The sequence below is a fragment of the Lupinus angustifolius genome, unplaced genomic scaffold, assembly GCF_001865875.1.
Source record: "Lupinus angustifolius cultivar Tanjil unplaced genomic scaffold, LupAngTanjil_v1.0 Scaffold_1_1096, whole genome shotgun sequence".
Classification (NCBI taxonomy): Eukaryota; Viridiplantae; Streptophyta; class Magnoliopsida; order Fabales; family Fabaceae; genus Lupinus; species Lupinus angustifolius.
Window position 1 is genome coordinate 376,459 of NW_017716412.1, and position 19,488 is coordinate 395,946.

Consider the following 19,488-nt stretch of genomic DNA (forward strand, 5'->3'; position numbering starts at 1 on the left):
ATCGATTAAGATTGTGCATATAATCGATTATCTTCCTTCCCTTAATCGATTAAATAGGGTTGATTCAGCATTAAGTGCTGGTTTGCGAAAAGCGGTAATTCTAACCGCGACACCTATTCAACCCCCCCCCCTTCTAGGTGTATTGTAACCACTGATACCTAACAAGGAGTCCTTCAGAGACTGAAAATGTAGATCCATTCTATTATTCATCCTTTGCTCCATGGCATCCAACTGAGTTAATCCAAAGGATGATTCATGCAGCGCGTTTCCAGTCGGCTCCCCTTGAGTTCCTACATTAAGCTGATCAGTTCCAACCTGATCCTCATCATCACATAGATCCAAATCCACCATAGTGTAATCCTCTTAGTATTGCCAAGTACTTCCATACTTTTAGATACCCATATTGTGGATTAGGCTTTCACCAACAAAGGTGATCGTTACCAGAAGTCTTCGTGATGATGGTGTCAGATACGTCAATATGCAGATAATAAATGATCCTCAAAATGAATATACTATAGGTCAGCAACTTGGATTGTGAGTTAGAGACATTATACATGACCTTCTGGATCTCCTCAGGCCAATTAATCATAATATTTTCCTTAACAACATACATGAATTTCAAATCATTCACAATAGGTAAGCTATCAGATAGTGAAACAATCTAACCTCTACAGATATTGAACCATCTTTTGTTAGTTATCCTTGGATATACATATGGCGACCTCTCAAAATCCTTAAGCCATTCACAATCACCTAGGCTAGCACCATTAGTGGATAAGCCACCCACATTCATAAAGATATCACTATCCATCTCAAATAAATTTCCTGAAACCATAGACCAATACTTGCCATCCTTATATCGAAAGTTGGCATAAAATTCTCTAATTAAAGCGGGGTACAGATTTCCCGTTAATTCCAGAAACATGACAGCTCCCTGAGCTTGTATACCTTGTGGAAACTCAAAATTTTGTCCCGCCATCCAAGTTAGATCAGCATACCTTATGTAGGTTAGTTTCCCTCCCTGAAACTTTGACAACCGAGTCTAATGAAGTATGAGAGAGTAGTAGGGATCTCCACGGTCGTGCCATACCATCAGATTCGAAGATGAAGCAGTAGGAGGCCTACGAGTGCGATGAGCAGTTGTCTAGAATCTCTTCGAACGCCCTCTTTCCGTTTTTGAGTGAAAACCGTGAATGTATGAGATGAGAAGAAGTATAAGGGAGGGAACCTAAGCTTAGGGTTTGGAATTGGGAATGGGGTTTCTTGGAGGATTTGAGAGAAAGTGGGATGAAATTAGGTGCAATATGGGTATAGGTGCAGATTTAATTCTTCTTTTAAGCTAAAGATTTGAATTTTTGCTGTTGCTTCTGAGATTTAGAGAGAAAAGGGGGAAGAGAGGGTTTGAAAAAATGGCAAAAACGCTATGTTTCTAATTTATATGTTGCCGTTAATCAATTAAGAGCTGTATTTAATCGATTAAAGTAGGACGTTAATCGGTTAAATTTCGTGAAGGATAAAATGTTTGGTACTGGAACTCATTTTAATTGATTAAGGATTATGGTTAATCGATTAACTAGCATCAGATTTGTAGAAACAAGAGGCTTTTGGGTTTTAAAAGCATGCGGAGATTTCTAACATATATCAAGCAATTTTTAATCAAACACATATATATAGAATTTATCATGCTAGATCATGAGTTATATTAGGAATATAATGCATTCAACAAATACACATTTTGAAGCATATAAGACATTTAACATGCGAAGCACATTATAAAGTTTAGACGATTTTAATTAAGATAATTTTCATCAAGGATTCCAAGTTCTCTTCAAAGAACATAGAAAGTATCTCGTGAGAGGGGTTGGTGAAAATATCAGCTAATTGCTTAGTAGTTTCACCAAATTCAAGCACACAGTCGCCTTTTTGAACATGGTCACTCAAGAAATGATGTCTAATTTCTATATGTTTGGTTCTCGAATCCAAAACAAGATTCTTGGATAGGTTTATGGCACTTGTATTACCACATTTTATAGGGATCTTTTCTAGATTAAGTCCAAAGTCCTTAAGTTGCTGCTTCATCCAAAGGATTTGAGCGCAACACACACCGGCGGCAATGTATTCCGCTTTGGCGGTAGACAAAGCAACATACACTTGCTTTTTACTGTGTCATGCAACTAACGAACTGGCTAGTAAGTGACAAGTCCCACTAGTGCTCTTCCGATCCAACTTACATCCCGAAAAATCGAAATCGAAATATCCTACCAAGGATAATGAGGCATCCCTAGGATACCATAATCCCATATTATTTGTTCCTTTTAAATATCTCATGACGCGTTTAACAGCAGTATAATGTGAATCTTTAAGCAATGCTTGAAATCTTGCACACATACAAACGCTAAACATAATATCGGGGCGGCTCGCATTTAAGTATAATAATGAGCCGATAATCCCTCGATACTTGGTTTCCTCGATTGCTTTTCCCTTTTCATCTTTGTCTCGATAGCAAGCGGACGCTATGTGTTGAAGCTTCTTTACACTTTTCCATGTCGAACTTTTTCAGTAACTCCTTGCAGTATTTCGATTGATGAATGAAGATGCCACTTTCCATTTGTTTGATTTGTAGCTCAAGAAAGAAGGTTAGCTCACCCATCATCGACATCTCAAATTCACCATGCATCATCTCAGAAAATTCTTTACAAAGAATGTCCTTAGTATATCCGAAAATTATATCATCAACATATATTTGAACTAATAATACATGATCATCTAATCTACGGATAAAGATGGTAGTATCAACCATACCCCTCACGAACCCTTTTCCAAAAGGAAAGAGCTCAATCTATCATACCAAGCTCTGGGAGATTGTTTTAGGCCATAAAGGGCCTTCTTGAGCTTATATACAAGGTTCAGGTATTTAAAATTTTCAAAGTCGGGAGGTTGATCTACATATACCTCATCTTGAATGTAGCCATTCAAGAAGGCGCTCTTGACATCCATTTGAAAGAGCTTAAAGTTCATAATCGATGCAAAGGATAAAAGCATCCTAATGGCCTCTAATCTGGCTACAGGAGCGTAGGTCTCATCATAATCGATGTCTTCCTCCTAGTTATAGCCTTTTGCCACTAAGCGTTCTTTATTTCTTATGATCAAGCCAGACTCATCTAATTTGTTACGAAAGACCCACCTAGTACCAATCATTGGATGTTCTTTAGGTTTAGGGACCAACTCCCATACATTATGACGCTCAAACTGGTTTAGCTCTTCTTGCATAGCTATACCCGTTTTCACATCCTCCATGGTCTCATCAATGGTCTTTGGCTCGATTTGAGATACAAAACAACAAAGTTACAAAAATTACGTAAAGAGCTACGGGTTACCACCCTCGTAGTTATATGACCTATATCTTTGTCGAGTAGATGATCCTTCTTGGTTTTCCACGCGATCGGCAGGTCCTGATGCTCATCTTGGACAATTTGCTCTGCTTCTTCTTTTTTGTCATGGTCCATGTTCTTAGAGTATGCTTCTTCTAAAGCACCTGCAACATCATCAGAAAGTACCTTTCTCTTCTCTTTTGGTGAAGATTCGTCAAAATGGACATATACAGACTTTGTTACTTGCATTGAATATTTATTAAAGACTCGATAAGTTTTACTATGCAATGAATTCCCTAAAAATATACCCTCATCGACTTTTGAATCAAATTTCCCTAAAGCTCTTTTCCCATTATTTAAGACAAAGCATATACAACCAAAAGCATGAAAATGAGCAATATTAGGTTTTCGGCCTTTTAAATGTTCATAAGGAGTTTTTGAAAATGTAGGCCTCAAGAGTATACGATTTATCACACAGCAAGTTGTATGCACTGCATCATCCCAAAAATACTTAGGAACCTTGCTTTCATTCAGAATGGTTCTAGTAAGCTCCTCTAAGACTCGATTCTTCCTCTCAACAACTCCATTTTGTCGAGGGGTATGAGGGGCCAAAATTTGATGCATAATATCATATTTATCACAAAATTGATCATATTGATGGTTTTCAAATTCGCCACCATGATCGGATCGAATATATACTATCTTATGGTTAAACTGATTTTGGATTTGTTTAGCAAGGTTTTTGAAAGACTTGACTACATCGCTCTTGGACGATAGAAATAGTGTCCATGTGAATCGAGAGAAATCGTCAACATTTACTAAATAATAAAAACTACCACCAAAACTCATAAGCTTTTATGGTCCAAACAAGTCCATGTGGAGAAGCTCCAAAGGTCTTGTTGTGGATAACACATTGTTTTTACCAAAAGAGTTCTTAACTTGTTTACATTTTTCACAAGTATCACAAGTTTCCTGAGTTTTAAAATCAAGTTTTGGTAGCCCATCGACCAAATTATTTTTGGAGAATTTATCTAGATGCTCTACATGAATATGAGCGACGCGCCTATGCCAAAGCCATATGTCATTCTCTTTAGATATAAAACATTTTGAAAATAGAGTAGTGACATCCTCCAAGTTAACCATATATATTATTAATACAATAATTGATAAACTTAACTTTATTAGATATATTGTCACGAATTATACAACATTCAGAATCAAAAGATACACGGTTACCTTTATTGTAGAGTTGGCTGATACTCAAGAGATTGTGTTCCAGGCCTTCAAAATATAGCACATTCTCGATCACTGCCTGATTTGAGTTGCCAATCGTTTCAGTGCCAAGTATCTTTCCTGTGTTGTTGTCTCCATACGTGACAAACCCTTGTTCTTTCAAGGATAGATCTAGGAATTTTGATTTATCTCCTATCATATGTCTCGAGCATCCACTGTCAAGATACCAATATTGTCCATGTGCTCGTAAACATACTTGCAAAGTAGATCACTTACTTTTTTCAGGTATCCAAGTTATATTGGGTCATTTTCTGTTAGTAACCAGGGAGTCATCTCCCTTTTTCGTCCAGACATATACACCATTAGGTATACCATATTTCCTAATGTAACAAGAGTAGGAAGTGTGGCCATGTGTGCCACAATAAAAGCATGTAGGAACCTTCTTATTAAAATATTTCTCATTAGGCCGATTAATAGGTCTCCTATATGGTCTTCTCCTACACATATGGGGAATATATCCTAGTCCAGTATAGTCACCAACATTTCTAGTTTGGCTAAGCATAGTGTCTAACATGTTTTGACTCTCTGTGAGTTTTGCGAGTTTTTCATTTAGTCTCAAATTTTCATTTTTCAAAGTCTCACAAGAATCACATATAGTTGATTGACATAAATTATCAATAGAGCAATTGCATGCATAACAGGAATATATCAGATCTAATGTTTCATTTTATAGTTTTAGTTCATCTAATTCTTTTGTAATGAAACTATTTTCTGTTCATTTAGAAGGATTACTCTTTTTCTATCAGAACTAATCCTAGCTAATTTCTTTAATTCATCATGCAATTCAACATAAGCATTATATAAATCCTCCTAAGGAGGTGAATCATTAGATGAAGTAGATGAGGTGTCAGAATATACCTCGTCGTTTACCTCCTTTGAATTTAAGCAACAAACATCATATGTTCTGGTCATTAAGCATAGCTTGGTTGTCTCCTCTTCATCTAAGGTGCTCGATGTCGTGTCCTCCTCTGGTACGTCCCATACAATGTAGACCTTCTTTGACTTGAAGTCCCAAGGAGTGCTCTTTTCTGAATCAACCTTCTTGAGGTAACTAGAACATTGAAACCTCATGTATCTTGCTTACCACACTCGTGGCAAGTGAAGCGCTCTTTGTTACTCTTACCTTTTCTAGTTGACTCGCACGCTTCTTTCTTCTGGAAACGAAGCCTCCTTTCTTTAGGAATTTCCCAAATTTTCGTACGAGAAGGCTCAAAGTTTCATCATCCATCTCTGAATCAGACTCATCATCTTCTTTATCTTCTGTAGATTGAGACGTTGTTGCTTTGAGAGATATACTTTTCTTTTTCCAGTCTGATTCTTCATGCATTGTCAAGCGAAAAAGCTCCATCTCGTGCTCTTGAAGCTTTCCAAATAATGTTGCCATAGGCATGGAGTCAAGATCCTTGGATTCCATGATAGCTGTAACTTTAGGTTTCCATCTCTTGTCAAGACAATGTAAAACTTTATTAGTAAGTTCTACTTTGGTAAAATATTTATATAGAGCAACTAATTTTTTTTATTTAAACTAAAGGTGTAACAACACCCCATAAATATGTATTAATAAGAAGAGCTTATAAAAGGAGCATTACAAGTTTCTAAACCTATAATTAGGGAGAGATAATCTGTTTCTACGGAAGTCATTAACTAGAAAATTAGGCAATTCATTCCACCAAGTGATAACCTTTGATCTAATACCAAAGTTTACAAGCTTGTCTGCACAAGTGTTACCTTCTCTAAAGATATGAGTTATGTAAAATTGCATTGAGTTCAAAAAGATCTTGCATCTTATGAACCTGTTAACTAACTTCCAAGGAGCTTTAATTTTACCCAGAAAGACGTCCACCACCAAAGTAGAGTCACACTCAAGCCAAATAGAGTCCCAACCTTTGTTGTGAGCAATCTCTATTGCCAACATGGCTGAGTTGAGCTCAGCAAACAGGGCATCCTGGATGTCCAGGAAAGAAGCAAAGCAGCCGAGAAAATCCCCTCTGTGATCCCTGAAAATTGCGCCGCCACTAGCAAGCCCTGGAGCACCGTGGGCAGCACCATCGGAGTTGACTTTTATGAAACCATTTTTTTGGAGGAATCCACATAACCTCAGAAATAGCAGGGGCCTTCCTATAATTGATTGGCACCTTTAATATATGAAGAATATTGAAGTCCTGAATGGAATTGGTTGCACAAGCTGAAGAGCTATTACCCGACATAGATATGTGTAACTTTATTCTTGCAATAACTTGAATGGTACTCATGTTCTTTTCGCGGAATCTACTTTGGTTTCTGCAGTGCCATATTGTGTTAACTGTGTGAATGATTGCAGCCACCAAAGTTTGCTTGACTTGGGCACTCCAATTTCTGTTACAAGCAGAGAGGATTGTAAGCAAAGAGGAGTTGTCTAGCTGAGTAGAGAAAATTGTGCCCAACCAATTCCAAAGAGAAACAACAAAAGGACATGTCAAGAACAAATGGTCAGAAGTTTCATAATTGGAACAACACATGTTGCACCTAGAAGGAATGTAGCAACCCCTTTTGGTTAAATTTTCATCCGTAGGCATCCTATCCTTGATCAGTCTCCATCCAGTAAAGGACTTAGAAGGAGGAATCGAGGAAGACCATATGAGTTTCCACTGCTTCAAAGGATTAGAGGGAGTGTTAACAAACTGATAACCATCCTTGAGAGGCAAGTCACCATCATTAGAAGCAGACCACATTAGTCTATCTTACCCTGTAGAAACAATTGTTTTTTCTATTTCATCAGCAAGAAGAGGATTTAAATCAACTAATTTCTTAGGAATTATCCATGTAGAGCCGATTAAAAAATCTGCAACAGAGGCCATAAGACAGTGATGCAAATCCTCAGGGACACCAAGAGCATAAATCAAAGGGACCCTTAACTAGTTGTCCTTCCAAAAGTTTGTGTCTCTACCATCACCAATCAACCAGGTAGAATTATCAGACACAACATGCCAATTCTTCTTGATCCCTGGCCAGATAGAGAATTTATAATACCTGTAGTAGGATGTGAATCTGTTTCTGCAAAACAAAGCCCAGTCTTGTTTAGAAGATCTCATCTCCCAAGCCAATTTAAGAATGACAGCTTGATTGAAATTTTTGATTGATTTAATTCCAAGACCTCCCATGGATGTAGGTTTGCAAACCTGGTTCCATGAGACAGTGCAAATTTTCCTTACTTTTATGTCACCAGAACAGACAAAGTTTCTGATACAAGTATCCAGGTAATTGAGCAGATTAACAGGCCAAGCATAAATTTTGAAGCTATATATGAGCATGCTTTGGATAACAGATTTTACCAACTCCACTCTACCCATGATTGATAGAGAAAAACCTTTCCAAGTAGCCAGCTTGCAGGTGATTTTGTCCACTATGGGTTGCAAATGAATTCTCTTAGCCTTGCCTTTGAAAAGAGGAACCCCTAAATAGTTTAAAGGAAAGCAACCAGCAGAAAATCCCATGTGATTAGATAACTCAGCAATTTTTCTGGTTGAGGCTTTGCCAGTGTAGAACTTACATTTACTAGGGCTGATTTGTTGACCAGAAGAAGAGGCATATTCAACAATAAGTTCTTTCAAAGTAGTAAGATCCCTTTTGTTTCCTCTACAGAAGATCATGATATCATCAGCATAAAGAACATGAGAGAGAGTGATTATGCTACCAGGACCAGTAACAGGCTTCAGTTTGTTTTCAGAAACCAACTTTGTTATTCCCCTTCTTAGGACATCTTCAGCCAAGCATAAAAGTAAGGGTGATAAAGGATCACCTTGTCTAACCCCTCTCTTGCAACTAAAGTAACCAAAATTCTAGCCATTGACATTTATAGAGAGCCTTGCAGAGTGAAGAATTGTCCAAATCCATGAATTAAATTTGTCATGAAAGCCAAAAGATTTAAGTGTGTCAATTAGGAAAACCCAATCAAGAGTATCAAAAGCTTTTTTGATGTCTAACTTAATAGCTAAATTGCCACCAAAAACCTTGTGATCCAGGAGGTTGATTGCCTCGGAAGCTATGCATAAACAGTCATGAATGTGTCTATCCTTGATGAATCCTCTTTGTTGGGGAGAAACAATTCTAGAGGCTATTGAAGCAAGCCTGGCAGCAAGAACTTTAGTTAATATTTTGAACTGAAAATTTGCTAAGGCAATTGGTCTGTAATCCTCAATTCTCTCTGCATTAGAAGATTTAGGAATGAGCACAACAGAATTGGAGTTAAGGTTAGGAAGGATCCAGCCAGAGGTGAAAAATTGCATAACAGATTGGCATACATCAGCACCCACAATATCCCAAAAATGTTGGAAAAAACAACCACCAAACCCATCTAGACCAGGAGCACCCTCACCATTCATGGAGAACACATCAGCTTTGATCTCTTCATTGTTAGGGATAGAAATTAACCTTTCATTCTCTGCATTAGTGACCATGCTAGGAATAACACTCTGCATTAGAGAATTAGGAGAACAAATGTTGCTAGAGGCAAAAAGGTCAGTGTAAAAAGAGAGCATGATTGCCAATTGCATTTTGATCAGATGAAATTTTGTCCCCCTCCTTTAACATGGACATTGATTTTGTGACCTGCCTGACTTTGGTGATGTTGTGGAAGACTTTAGTGTTTCCATCCCCTTTTATATGCCAATTAAGCCTTGACTTCTCCCTCCAAAACTCTTCTTCCATTTCTAGAGCATCCATAAGATTCTTTTGAGCCTCAAACTCCTGGTTTGACATGTCATGATCAGGAGCATTAGATATGCAAGATTGAATATCCTCCACTTTGGCTAAGGCAGCTTGCACTTTGGTATGAATATTGCCAAAGATATTGGAGTTCCAATCCTTAAGCTTAGGCTTGAGCCTTTTGAGCTTTTGAGCTTTTGAGACAGAACATACATAGGACAACCAAAAATCACTTCTCACCAAGACTCAGAAACCACTCTCTTGCAGTCCTGATGCTTCAACCACATTTTGTGGAATCTGAAAGGAACATGCCTTCTAGAGTGAACATGGTTAGAGCACAAAAGTATAGGATGATGATCAGAGCATGATCTTGGCATAGTGCAGCAAGAGACTTGGTGCCATGAGGATAACCAAGCCTCATTACAAAGTCTTCTATCAAGTCTTTTTTCAGTAAGAGCAGAGCCTCTTCTCTTGTTTGTCCAGGTATAAACAGCACCTCTGGTGGCCAAATGTAACAGCTTAGATCTATCTGAGAAATTCTTGAAGTCCTCAACTGCAATTCTATTAGGCAAAGAGGACCCTCTAGATTCGTTGGCCCCCAAAACTGAGTTAAAATCACCCAGGCAGCATCAGGACCCAACATGAATGAGCATAAGATTTTCAATTTCCCCCCAAAGACTCATTCTTTGCAAATAGTTGGTGCTAACATATACAGCACAAATGAACAACAATTGATTCTCCACAGACAAAGAGATAGATATTTGCTGATCAGATGTGGAGAGAATGCTAGGATTGAGATCTAATGTGCAGAACCCCCAAATACTAGGAAGTAAAGGACCTCTATCATTAACCACAAACAACTTCAAGTTTAGATTACTCTAGAAGATAGGATTGATATCATCAAAATGATTTTTTGGTTCAGCTATGAAAAGCAAATTGGGCTTATTAGACAGACAAAGTTTTTCTAGCATTAACCTAGTCTTATTATTCCCTGTGCCCCTACAATTCCAGTACAGAACCTTCATCATATGGCATTTTGAGCTCCACCCTTACGGGTAAAATGCACTTTTCCAGGGGACCCTTTCTTCCTCATCTTCTTTTTTTGGGATTTTGATAAAACTAAGGTGAATGATCCCTCTTCATGTATCCTCTCCACTTCCTCTTCCTCAGCCCAAAGCTTGCCAATGATTCTCATGTCCTTAGCAGCCACTTCATTAACCATTTCCTATGTGTCTTGCACTGTGAAGTTCTGTCTATCCAATTGCTGAATAGTAGGAGAATTTTGGGCAGTGTTTTCCACTATTGTGTCGTTAGTGTCATCATCAAAATGCTCAGATGAGGGCAGATTTTCAGGAGGTGATACAATCCTCTCCAAATTTTCTAGGTTATGCATTTCCCTTCCATCAATTTCAAGATTGATGACTAAGTCATTGGCATCCTTAGTCTCCACTTCTTTTGTTGATTTTCCAACACTTAAATTCTTCTTAGGTTGTTTAGGAGGATCTTCTGCTGTGGGTTTTTTTAGAGACCTTCTACAATTCGATATTAGATGACCAATAGATTGACATCCATAGCAAAACTCGGGGAGATTTTCATATTCTATCGATACAAGAAAAGCAAATCCTTCCATTTCCACCAAAATCTGATCTGGAAGATTGCTTTTCAGATTTATATCCACCAACACCTTGGCAAAATGACCAAAACTTCTATTGTTTGTTGCCTCATCCAATGAGATTGGTACACCAATTCCCCCTCCAATGGAGAATATGATCCTTGGACTCCAATATTTCTGAGGAAGCCCCATGATTTTAACCCAACTCTGTGTGTGTGACATTCTTTGCAGATTAGGATTGAAGTCAGGTGTCCAGAGAAACATGCGAAGAATACCTGGTTTAAGATTCCAAGACCCAACTGCACACACACTTCTCATGTCATCCATCAAGGAGAAGGCAAAGTCATAGAAGCCCTTCCCTAGGGAAATCATATTCCATTTACCAATCATGCTCCATAAGTCAGTGAGCTTGCTTTTTAAGACGGCATATTTTATAGGAGCATCTCCTTTGGAGAGAATAAGCCTACCATGAAGATGGTTCTTACACCTTTGAAGGCCTGCTTGGTATTCCTCCTCAGGGATTTTAATTGCTATGGCATCAACAAGGTTGTGGAAGTTGAGATATAGCAATATCACAAGTGTTCTTCACTATCTGAGCAAAGGATTTTATCGGTTGGGGGAGAGGGGGCTTCAGGCAAGATGGTGCAGTTCCTCCGAGAAAAGACCAAGGGATGCAAGGCTCGTTTGACATGATGCAGAATAATAGAATCAGAAGCAGATCCTGGAAGAAGACAGAGATCCAAGAAGATTGTTGGAGATGAGTTGTTCCCAGAATTTAGGAATGGTTCCTAGAATGTTGGAGAATGTCAAACCCTATCAGAGTCATTTTTTGTGTTCACCTCCCAATGAAGAGATCCTCATATAGAGCAACTAAATAGTTTACTATATGAGTGAATCATTTTTGCATGTCACCAGTACATTCACTCGGTAACATACGAAAGAGCTCATACTCATGTGTCACGGCATTCAACCTAACACGCTTGACTTTGCTAGTGCCTTCGTGAGTCACTTGTAAAGTGTCCCATATTTCCTTGGCACTTTGACATTGCGAAACCCAAAAGAACTCATCATATGATAGGGTTGATGTGATGATGTTTTTAGCATGTACGTTTTATTGAACCTTTTTATGTTTATCATCGGTCCAAAGACTTTTCGGTTTTTCTTTCGGTTCATCGTACACTAAATTTTGTGGAACGAAAGGCTCGTTGACTACAGATTCCCAAATATCCAAGTTAATGGCTTCTATGAAGATTTTCATGCGGACTTTCCAGTAGGCATATCCTTCGCCACTGAATACGGGAGGGCGGTTAATGGATGTGTCATCACCGCCAAAGGGGTTGGTGGAACCATTTGTTTTTCCCTTAAGGATCACGTATATGCGGTTGAGCTAGCACGTCTTACTAGCTCTTGTACTACTTGTTAGAAATTACTGACAGAATACACCTAAAGGGGGGGTTGAATAGGCGTCACGGTTCCCAAATACCACTTTTGGCACCAAAACCCTTATTCTGGAAAATGCTCAGTTAATCGATTAAATCAATGACTTAACCGATTAAGTCGCACAAAATAGACAGTTGTTGAATGGCTTGATTGCACAGCCACTCACCAATTATACAGAAATGATATAGCAGATATATTTGAAAAAAATTAATCTTTATATGGCAAAATCACAATATTCAAATTATCAGCTAAAATAGGCAATTAAAACAACTTGAAAAAGTAAAGAGATAAGGGTAAGAAACAACCTACAACAAGGATTTTATATTGGTTCGTTTTGCGGTCCACTATAAAACTACATCTAGTCCTCCCCTTCCGATCTCGGGAGATTTTCTTCACTCAAACTGAAACAAATGTATATTACATACACACTTCCAATTACAAGACCTTAGATGCTACCTTCTTGAATTCCAAAAACCCCTACCTTGGTTTGACTAATCTAATCGCCTATGATAACCTTTCCTACGATCTAGCCCCAGCCAAGAATATGTTCTAAACTCAAGACCTTTAAGTCTTGGTGAAGACTCACTGAATCTCGTTGGTGATAAGACACCAAGAGACGACTTTCCTTATCACAAAAACAACACAAAAATGGAGTATTATGAAGCACAAAATGGCTCAAATATTATAATAAATGATCAACTATAAACCCTATACAAATCTCACAAATTATCAAGAATATGTATAAAATCAGAATCATACAGAAACATGTCTACCCTACGAAATCTCTAAAAGAAATGAAATAATCATACAAGAAAAGATAGAATGATAAACACATTTAATCACATGCAATCGGATGACATTTTAATCCCTAAGCATGATACTATCTCACATGCGACTCTCTCTGACTATATGACATACAATGAGCACGAAAATATGCAACTTAGCAATTCTAAAAATAAATGAATGAATGTATGAAGCATGGTATAAAATCACAGTTTATATAGAAAATTTGTTTAACGCCCAGTTAATCGATTAAGTGCCCTTTTAATCGATTAACGGGTTGATGAGAATAACTGAATTCTCTTTTTCAGTTATCTATTGAAACTGATTAATACTGATTTCACGTTAATCGATTAACGCATTGCTTAATTGATTAACTAGCAATCGGATGACATTTTAATCCCTAAGCATGATACTATCTCACATGCGACTCCTCTCTGCCTATATGACATACAATGAGCACGAAAATATGCAACTTAGCAATTCTAAAAATAAATGAATGAATGTATGAAGCATGGTATAAAATCACAGTTTATATAGAAAAGTTGTTTAACGCCCAGTTAATCGATTAAGTGCCCTTTTAATCGATTAACGGGTTGATGAGAATAACTAAATTCTCTTTTTCAGTTATCTATTGAAACTGATTAATACTGATTTCACGTTAATCGATTAACGCATTTCTTAATTGATTAACTAGCATATTTTCAGCTAAGAGATTAAATGGTAAACAACCTATATGTTATGCTTATCAACTATACATATTTTACCATTATGTTATGCCTAAGATGCACAAATAACATATATGTTTAATGCATGAACATATAATAATCTAGATTGCATGTCTCATGTAAATGATATGATAGTTTTTAGGACTTGTGAGATTTGCATCTAGGTTTACCTCACCTAGACTCAATAACTAAGACACGTATCTAAGATTATTAATGATTACTCTATTTATGACACTAGTCTAGACAGGAAGCTCTTGAGTCCTTGGCATATTGATTTGTTGAGTTATCTTTAAGCTTTCAATAATTCCTTGTCTTCATCAAAACATAGGCAAGCTAATAGTGCTATCTTGACACTTTGCACTTTCAGTGGTCATTCAAATAGTATTTGTAATAATGATTTGACATTAATAAATAATTATATAACTCGAAATACCAAAAAATCTACATATTTCACTAGGATTATAGAGTTGAATACAAAATAAAGGACATCTAAGTTTTTACTTCATTTATGTGAATATGTCTAGGTTTATTTATTGAAAAAAAATTTCCTGCTCACCTTGGCGCAGTTTTAATGAAGACACCAAGATCACAAAAAGAAGAAAACAGAAGAAGACCATGAAGACAAGATGACAGGGCTTCAAGGATTATTCATAGACAAAATCTTCTTAGGTACTTCTATCGTTATACTCAAAGTATAGTTAATAACAATGCTAAAATAAAGTTAAAAGTATTTTTGTAAAGAATTGAAAACTCTTAGAAAAAATATTTTTTATATGTCAAGTAACGGGTTACTTGATTAGAATAACATGTTGCAAGCACTATGTGACAATTGGTAACAGGTTACTAGGATTACGTAAAAGGTTACATGACTAAGAAAATAGTTTTCAAAAATAAATGTCAAAGTGTAACTGATCACACAAAAGTGGTAGCCGAATATTTTGAAAACCAGTAATGTTTCGTAATTGATTGCATCATCAATATAACTGATTACACTGTGTTGTTAAACCATATTTTCAAATCTAAAATGAAATGTTTTCATCCAAACTCAATGAGTTTCACTCCAATCGTGTCCTAACCTTTTGGAAGGGTACCATAGATGATTGGAAGCCTATTTAAAGCCCTTGAAACATCCATTTGCATATAGATAAGACACGAAAAATATTATTGAGAAATTTCATCACTTTTATAAACAATTCGTGGCACTTTCATTCAACTTTTGTCCAAAATTTTCTGATGTTTTATAAAGTTCTTTGAAGTGCAAGTACTTAAAGTTTTATTAAACACTTTTCAAGAGCATTTGTTTACATAGTATATTAAGAGTCAAAAGATTACAAGTTATAGCATTGTCATATGTTGTAAAAGGAATCCTGCCATTATTATCATTCTTCATCCATATTGTAAACTTATCATCGCAAGGATGTGGGGGTAAGGGGGAGCGTATACTTGAAAAGGTTGTTTTCCAATGTAAGGTATTTGAGAGTATGTAAGGTACAAGGGTCTTCGTAAGAGAATTTATGTGAAGAAGATCTTTGCTCCTGACCTTGGCACGGTTTTGATGAAGACACCAACATCACCAAAAAGAAGAAAAGGAAGAATACTTATGAAGACAGAAGAATAAAGCTTCAAGAAAATTAGATTAAGTCTCTATAGGTACTTCTATCCTAAAACTCTTACTTATGCAAAATAGTAATGCTCAAACTATTTTTAAAGAATAATGAAACACTTTGAAAATACTTAAAACAATTTTTGAAAATATGTATAACGGGTTACTTCATTCAAGTAACAAGTTACATGTGAGAGAAAAAGAGTTATCCAACTTAAAACTGCTCAGAGTAATCCATTACTGCATTTGAGTAATAGATTACTAGTTTTACAAAAGTTGAGTAACCGATTACCCAAATGGTGTAATCGATTACTCAAATTCAAATTTAAAAACTGAGTGGACAGTATGTTTAGGTAATCGATTACCCAATATCAGTAATCGATTACTGAGGACTGTTGCATGAGATTTCAGATTTCAAAACGAAATGGTTTCACTCTAAACAAAATCTCTTCACTCCAAATACTCCTACACTTTCAGAAAGGCACCTTGGGTGTTTAGAAAGCCTATATAAAGACTCTAACTCTCACAACATCAACACACAACTTTTATACAACTCTCATAAATTCTCTCACTGTTTTTCTGCACTTTTGCACTGAGGTCTTAAACTTTCAAAAGAGAATTTATTATGAGTAATTGCTTCAAAAGTTTCCACAAATATACTGAGCATTATTACTAAGCATATAAATAGGGTTGATTGGATTGCAAGTGATATAATATTTCATACTTGTAAAGGCAATCCAAAGCCATTGTTGTAATTCTTCATTCATTGCAAACAATCTTTCTTTCACAGGGTGTGAATAGAAAGGGGATAGAGTGACTTGGAAAAGTGTTTTCCAATGGTATAAATATTAGTGAGTGTGTAAGGTACAGAGAGATCTCGGGGAGAGATATTGTAATTACAACTCTTAATTTTTAGTGGAAAATCTCTTGTGCTGCAAGAGTACTGGACGTAGCCTTCGATGGACAAGAAGGTGAACCAGTATAAAATACTTGTGTACTCTCCTTTCCCTTTCCTCTTTCCTTTATACTTGTTTATTTTCTGCAATATTATCCGCTGCACATTAACTCTTACATTTTGCATAAAAAGTTACTATAATTTTGAGTCAACTAATTCACCCCCTAGTTGCAATCTTGTTCTTACAATTTATAATTGCAACTCAAAGTATGCAGTCAAAAAATCTCTTGTTCTGCAAGAGTATTGGACGTAGCCTTCAATAGACAAGAAGATGAACCAGTTTAAAAGTATTTGTCTACTCTTCTTATACTCTCTTCTTGTGCTTACAATTTCACTTTAACTTGGTTAATTTCTGCAACAATATTGCATTGCTTGACATTCTGGTACGTTGCAAACAAATTGACCATTTCTTCCATTAACTAATTTACCCCATCTTAGATGACATCTTAGTTTCACATGTTTCTGCTTTACTACTTATGATGATCGATTTGACATAAATTATTTTTAGAGTGTGATAATAATATTCACCTTTTAGTAATTATAAAATAATTAGAGCAAATTATTCCACTATTATATGAGAAATGGAATTCAATTTTGTTTCTCAAGTTAGCCTTCAAACATCTTTTTACCATCTATGGAAGTAAAAAGGATAAAGCATAAATAAAATATGTTGTCCAATGCTACACGAAGACAAGGAAGTGCAAGGTCAATATTTTGGAATTTCTTTGAGGCTTGCAATAATGAATTTGAAAGACCACATATTTTAAGCTCCGCAATTTCGAAGATATATAACATGTGAACAAATTATCAAAACAAAATATATAGAAATATCATATAAAATTAATTATTATAAAATATAACAATTTTGTACTTATATAAATAAGAAATAATAACAAAGGGGAATGTATGATTATAAAATTATTACCTCCAAAGTTGTAGACAAAATTTAAAAAATAGTGAAGCATAGAGATTTTGTTATAAGAAAGAGAATAATGTATCTCCTCATATTAGGAGATAATTTATCTCCTCTAGTCAGTAAAAATGTGATATGTGTGTTATTTTGTTTATTTTTAAAAAAAATTTATAGAACATGATGAAATATGACACATGTCATGATTTCACTGGCAGAAGGAGATAACTTATCTCCTTATATCTGGAGATACTCAATTCCCTATAAGAAAATATGTTACATGAGTTAACATGAGGTGGACAAAGAAAATATGTTTGATGGACTTATTAGGTCATTTATTATTTTTAGGAACATTTTAAAAATATATATATTATTAAAGTGAGTTACAAAAGCGCACATCACCCCAAAGCAATATATCACATTTTTATTATTAAGGCATGTAATGTTTTAAATGTGTATCATGAAAGTATTGGACATTGTTATGTTTTTTGGCAACCAGTATTGCAAATAGTCGTAACTAAGGCTTAGTCGATTACTATCCGCATCTTGGAGAAATAAAAAATAATTATATCAATGCTCCAACGTAATGGAATGTTCGTTTTCTTAACCAGAGTTTATAAATTGAACAAAAATGTAACAAAGAAGTCATAAAAAGATAACTAAAATTCCAACAGAGAAAAAATGGTTGGAGATACCGCACCTTTCCTACAACAACTTGTTGCCAATAACCACTTTTCATAGCAACTACTATAAATTCACAATCATGACCACCCTTATTCACCAATTGTAAACAAATATGACATTCTTCTCACTTATAAAAATATCTTTGTCTATTTCATTGTTCTGCTTTATTTTACCATCATTATCCTCTTCAAGACCAACATTTCCAACACCCAAACACCTTCTCCAATCTTATTTTCCAAAATCACAAGCTTAAAGTCTGATAAGAAGCTTTAACCTTTTCCCCAAATATCTTGTTAACATAAAAGCTGGTGACACTGCTTTCGTCCCGGGAAGTATTGTGGAGAACAAAGTTCCATTTCTAGGTGTTTCTGGGCCTTCTATTGAAGAGCTTGGTCACCATGCAGGATATTACTAACTTCTTCATTCAAAAGCTGCAAGGTAGGATTTATGTTATGTTTAGTTTTATATATTATTTATTTTCATGTTTAAATTGGGTTTATATATTATTTGCTTTTCCCTCGTGCAGAAAGAGAATAATAAGGTAATAAAGGAAGTTCCAAAGATAGTTGTTTTCTGGATTGCAACCTTTTCATATGTTGGAGAAGTCGTGAATTTAAAATTGTTGATTTTTGTATTAAGAATTTGTAATTCATTGCTTTTGTAATAGTTAGTTTAGTTAGTTGAAAACTTACTAAACATAGAAAGTCATAACCAATTGAGTTGTTATGAACTTCTATAAAAGGAAAGTGTGTAAACTTGTAAAGAAATTAATTGAAATATACACTCTTTCTCTCTCACTTTAGTCTCTAATTCTTCTTCTTCTCATTGTTAATACTTTCCCTCATCATCATCTTCTTCCTCTCTGTCTCACGGTGGCTTAAAGCTATTAGAAGAAACCAAGCATCAAAAACAGAATTGATTTCAAATTCTCCAACAGTGGTATCAAGAGCTTCAAGGATCAGGGATCTGTGGTAGTGCCAAGAGTGGGTGCAAGAGGCTTCAAGAAGTGAAGCTCATGGATTGAGAATCAAGGCTGCAAAACCAGAAGGGAAATCAGAGGTGTAGAAGCATGGCAAATTCGAATGGCTTTGCAATGAATCTTCCAATTCTAGATGGGAAGAATTATGAACATTGGAGCATTCAAATGAAGGCAATCTTTGAGTTTCAAGAATGCCTTGATGTAGTGAAAGGAGGAATGCCAACAGCAGATGAAAACTCAGTGGAGTATAGGGAAGCAAACAAGAGAGATTGCAAGGCAATCTTCTTGATCCACCAATGTGTGGACAGAGTCAATTTTGAGAAGATCTCTGCAGCAACAAGCTCAAAGGAAGCTTGGGAGATATTGGAGAAGAACTACTCTGGTGGAAAGAAGATCAAGAAGGTGAGATTGCTGACACTCAAAAGACAATATGAGTTGATGCAAATGGAT

At 36.0% G+C, this 19,488-nt stretch overlaps 1 pseudogene; it reads left to right on the top strand.

Moving 5' to 3' along the window:
- Nucleotides 1-11,491: 11,491 nt before the first annotated feature.
- Nucleotides 11,492-19,488, top strand: part of LOC109337097 — a 12,954-nt pseudogene continuing 4,957 nt past the window's right edge.